Raw genomic sequence first — 5,707 nt, forward strand, 5'->3', positions numbered from 1 at the left:
TCCTTGGTCATGACATCTGGTCACTTCATTGTCATGAGGTCTTTCCCATAGATGGCAGGCCCACAAGCCACCTCTGTGTGGACAGTTTTAAGAAGATGGTAATTTCCAAAGCCAAGGCTCCTATAATATTACTTTCCTCTTTGCTGTGACAAAAATACCCAGGCAAAGCAACTTAAAGAAGGCTTTATTTTGGCTCAATTTGAGTGTACAGTTCATCAAGGCAAGGAAATCATTGTGACAGACATGTGGGGCTCAATTTTTGCCATTTTGTTGTCTATGGTCATTTAAGGCATAGTAACTGGCTTTAATTAATTTACAGTGTATTTCTACATCTGGTTTGGTTTGGCGTTGTTGCTATTACATTGGGTTATTTTTCCTTTACTGAATGATAATGGGTTGAGCCCTCCCCCAACGCCCCCACTACCTCCTGGAAGCACTGTTCACTAGGAAACTCCTAAGTCAGAAGAGACATCCATCTGCACAGGTGCACAAATCACAGCAGAGAGCAGACACAGACAAACTACCCCTCATGAGGGACATTCAGAGGTTCATGAAGTACAGTGCGTCATGATTGCCTAGCTCTCTGCATCGCTTGATCCCAGCATTCTCCCTGCGCCAGCCTGCCTTGCTCCTTGGCACCATGACTACAACTACCACCTTCAAGGGTGTGGACCCAACTGCAGGAACAGCTCCCAGGCTTTGAGGCCCCCAGGTAGTGGGTCCAATATTTCATTAGGCTTTGATAAATCAAAGTAATGGCAAGTAATGACATCTGGAAAAGTAATGACAAAAATGCACAGAAGAATGAAAATGGCCTCTAACGTCTCTGGGACACCTCAAGAAAATTCCCCATCTTGGGGACAAGTTAGCAGGTGCCAAGTCTAGTGGAGACAAGGAAGATTCAGAGTTGCCTGGAATACTGAGAAGTAACTCTTGTGAAGCAAGCTCTGAGACTTCTTAGACCCAAGGGAGAAAGTGAGATGCATGACAATATGGACACAAACTTCCAAGTCAACCTTGGGGAGATGGGAAAGAAGCCTGTGCCCACTCCTCTTCTGCACTTGTGTCTAGCCCTGTGGTCTTGACCCCAGCACCACCCAGGAAAACCCTTCCTGGAAGCAAATCCAGCCTGGTCTTGAGTTAAATTCTTCTGTTGGAACTCTGTCATTCTGTTTGTTTTGTTCATGCTTGTGAACTGCACAATGTGAGCCTGATTGTACATCTTTTGGATTTGTTTCATTAAAAGGGAAGCACAGAAGGAAGGAAGGAAGGAAGGAAGGAAGGAAGGAAGGAAGGAAGGAAGGAAAGGAGGGAGGGAAAGGAAAGAGAAGAAAAACTATGGCAAAGAAGAGCAGCATGACCCATTCAAGATACTGAGATGGGTAAAGTGCTGTATGAAGAATTGAAGCCTTACTTATAAGATTACAGCTGGCAAGATGGCTCAACGCATAAAGGTACTTGATGCCAAACCTAATAATTAATATAATGTAATATACTATAATAAAAATCCAATGACTATTTACTATAGCTGGGAGGGAAAAGTAAGGAGGTCGCTTCAGTATATAGAGATGGATAAGGGCTTTCTCAGTAAGATAATTCACAAGGGGATCTCATAGAAATATTTTTGTTTCTGTACAACAAAGGAAATCATCATCCCAATGAAAAGGCAGCACACAGAAGGGAGAAAATCTTTGCCAGCTTTTCTAACAGAATAGCAGTGTATAAAACAAAACAAAACAAAACCCCCTAAATGTCTTCAGAGTCCTCACAGCTAGTTGTAAACTTGTACAAGCACAATGAGAATCAGTACAGAGTTCCTGAAAAAAACTAAAAATAGATCTGCCTTGTGACTCAGAAACACCACTCCTTTACTCAAAGGCTTCCAAGTCAACATACCACACAGACACCTTCACACCCAGATAAAGGTACACAACTTTCATTTACCAATTTAACAATTAATTAAGAATACATACTTACTTATTGACAGTGTGCAAACAAGAGAAATGTAGATAAAATATGATAAAAGTGTACATAGGTATTAAAGTTTTCCAAGTGAAACTATAACTTATTCACATCATGGAAAGCCAATTTCACTAACAACCAAACAGGAATTAAAGTATAATTTTCCTATTATCATTAGCATTTTTTAGGTAAGTCTGGAAAAGTAATGACAAAAATGCACAGAAGAATGGAACATGTAAGTTTTGTTGTTAATTATACAGGTTAATATGATATAGAGTTCTGTTTATAATCCATCATGGTTGGAGGCTTTTGCTTTTAGAATAAGTGGAATTCCAAGTGACTGGTTTAGTTCACAAAGGTACTACTAAAAAAAAATCAGTACAATGCACCAGTGTATACCCAGAGCTTTGGAAAATCCTTTGGATGATAAACTCATTGAATGTTTATTTTCTTTTTGTAGGAATGTGCATACAACAAGGAGATCCCAAATATAATATACTTCTGGTGATAATGTGAAAAAAAAATCCATGCCAATCACATAATGGTTTGAGCTGTCTATGCTGTGATTTTAAGGATTCCTACTATATGCTTCAGCTGGAAGCCAAAGAAGCAAATTCTGAAGACTGAACACCTCCACCTATACTCAAATACATGATGTGCTTGTGCTCATGGCCTCCCCTAAATCCAGAAATTGAAGCTACTTGCAAACCACTTGGCATGTTCAAATCAATATTTATCCCAAGACTTCTACAGGAAATTTCATTTTTTAAAAAATGGCCCACAAAGCTCTCTTGGTTTTCTGTGTCTTCACTTCATATATGACCTGATTTTTTTTTAGTATGGCTGTGAGTCACCATCTTGAATATCTTCATTTTTCTGATGAAATTTATCTTGGTCAATACCATTTAGCACAAGTTTATTTCAGCAAAGGACAATTTCTTGAGCCTGAGTTTAGGATGCCAAGAGATGTCCGGGACACAGCTGACTATATGGAGCTGCAGCTTGGAAGGTGTGTGGAATTGATGCATATAGTTACAGTTGTCAGTTTATGAATGACCTTTGAACCCATAACTTTAGGGAAGACAAGGTAGAGAGGGTGTTCTAGTCTCTTTTCTGTTCCTGTGACAAATATTATTTGGCTCACAATTCTGAGTTTCAACCCATTATTCCAGGGAATTCAAGTCAGGAACTAGAAATATCACATCCACAATCTATAATAGAGAGAATATACATGTGGATCCTTGCTTGCTCTCTACTAACTCCTGCTCTTATATTGTTCTGGATCCCCTATTTAGAGAATGGTACCACCCACAATGGGCTCAGTCTTCCTATGTCAATTAACAATCAAGACAACCTCCCACAGACATGTTCACAGGCCATTCTAACAAAGGTAACTCCTCACTAAGACATCCTCCCAAGTGATTCCACACTGTATCAAGTTGACAGTTAAAACTATGCAGCTCAGAGGGGGAATGAAAAATGGCTGAGTTCCTTGATACTCCAACATTCACCATCTCAGACTTGGGGAAACTAGAGAAGGGGTGATTTATTGGGGAGTAGAAAAACCAAGAGAAGCAAATCTCTTACAAACAAACAAAATGAATCATGGAGAAGTGTAGCAGTCTACAGGGAACTATGACCACATCTATCAGTGATTTTGAAATTTTCAAAAGGATGATGGGATTCCACAATGACGATTTCACATGGACTATGGTAAAACCATTAAGCTGATTAACACTACAGAAAGATTGACTTTGGACTACAAACTATTCAGGACAATTTGAGATGGCTAGCTGAGATGATTCAGCCTGACAGATTACTGAAACAAGGACTTGAAACAAGCCCTGCATTTTCTCATTATGCAGCAACTGGACAAATGATACAGGACTTGACAATTAACTCAAAAATTTTCTTTTCAGGATCCCCTAAAGATGTCTTCACCCACAGAAAGCAGGAAGTAATTTTAAGAAAACGACGCCCACATTCCCAAGAGGTGGGATGGGAGGTTTTTGGTCGTTTAATGAGTTTTAGATATTGTCATTGTTTACAATGGTTGGTTACAAGTTGTTAATTGTTAATGGTCAGGAAAAAAAGCTGAACAAGGAGATTAGATTCAGAGTTTTTGTTTAAAAAAAGAAAGGGAAAAAGAGAATATAGATATGAGGTAGATCATTGAGTCTACTCTGAGAAAAAAAGATAAAGAAATAATAAGATAAATGGGTAGATAATTGAATCTACTCTAAAAAGAAAATGGGGAAGATATAAAAATGACAAAAGGTAGATTATTGAATCTATTATGAAAAGAAAAAAGAGAGCATGGATATAATAAGATAAAAAGGGAGATTATGGAATATACTTTTAAAAAGGAACTACTTGTTTTAAATAGGATAAGTAATGAAAATTTTTATCTGAGTTTATCAAATATTGCTAGACTGGACATTGTTATATGTTAACAAAGTTTTTCATCTGAACCTGTCAGATGTTAATGGACTAGACATTGTTTATGTAAATTTTGACTGTATATATTGTATATATTTTTGGATAGTTTTTCTTGTATTAGTTATTTTTTAAATTTTAGACAAAAAAAGGGGAAATGTGGTGGTATTGTGTTCTCCAAAATATTGTGCACCCTAATAAACTTATCTGGGGTCAAAGAACAGAATAGCCACTAGATACAGAGGCTAGAAAATGGTGGCGCACACACCTTTAATCCTAGCATTCCAGAGGCAGAAATCCCTCTGGATCTCTGTGAGTTCAAGGCCACATTGGAAACAGCCAGGCATAGTGACACATGCCTTTAATCCCAAGAAGCGAGCCTTTAATCCCAGAGAGTGATGGCAGATAGCAGAAAGGCATGTAAGGCGTGAAGACCAGGAACTAGAAGCATTTGGCTGGTTAAGCTTCAGGCTCTGAGCAGCACAGTTCAGCTGAGATTCATTCTGTATGAGGACTGAGAGGCATCCAGTCTGAGGAAACAGGAGCAGCTGAGGAACTGTCAAGGTGAGGTAGCTGTGGCTTGTTCTGCTTCTCTGATCTTCCAGCATTCACCCCAATAACTGGCCTCAGGTTTAATTTTATTAATAAGACCTTCTAAGATTCCTGCTACAGAGAAGGGAGTCAGCAACTGTGGTTTTCACGGGTCCTGTGCCACAGAATCATGATGGAGAAAGGGTCATTGGATTGAGCAACTTGACGTCCAGTTCTAACTTCAACATAGTCATGGGATTGAAAGTCTGGGTAGGGTTGCTTTAAGAGAGAAAGGAGTGGAATAAAATGAAAGCATGAGAGCAAGTAACTTCTTTGAGATTTCCCTCCAATGGGAACAAAGCCATGTCATAGCAGCAATGGAGAAATGGCTATTTTGGTATGTTTGGATTTCTATAATGAAACTACCACAGAATAGGTGGTTTATAAGCAACAAAACAGTTCCTTCTCATAGTTCTGGACACATCTAGGTCCAAGATCAAGGCACTGACATGTGTGGAAGGACCATCTTCTCATTGTAACTTCACATGGAGGAAAGAGTGAGAGGTCCCTGAGTTTTCTTCAGTTGGACCCAGTTCATTTATGAGGGCTCCACCACCTTCCAAAGGCTCCATCTTGTAATATCATTGTGCTGGGAGCTAAAAATTTAATACATAAAATTTAGGAGGAATATAAACATTTGGTCCATTTCAAGGGCTAAGGATGAATTTTCAAATTGGGTATTTTTTGTTTGTTTGTTTTCAAGTCAGGGTTTCAGTGA

At 38.9% G+C, this 5,707-nt stretch overlaps 1 pseudogene; it reads left to right on the forward strand.

Annotated features, from left to right (window-relative positions):
* The first annotated feature begins 640 nt into the window (after positions 1 to 640).
* LOC131910350 (uncharacterized) lies at positions 641 to 1,243 on the forward strand (annotated as a pseudogene).
* The last annotated feature ends 4,464 nt before the right edge of the window (positions 1,244 to 5,707 follow it).

The sequence above is a fragment of the Peromyscus eremicus genome, chromosome 5, assembly GCF_949786415.1.
Source record: "Peromyscus eremicus chromosome 5, PerEre_H2_v1, whole genome shotgun sequence".
NCBI classification, from domain to species: domain Eukaryota; kingdom Metazoa; phylum Chordata; class Mammalia; order Rodentia; family Cricetidae; genus Peromyscus; species Peromyscus eremicus.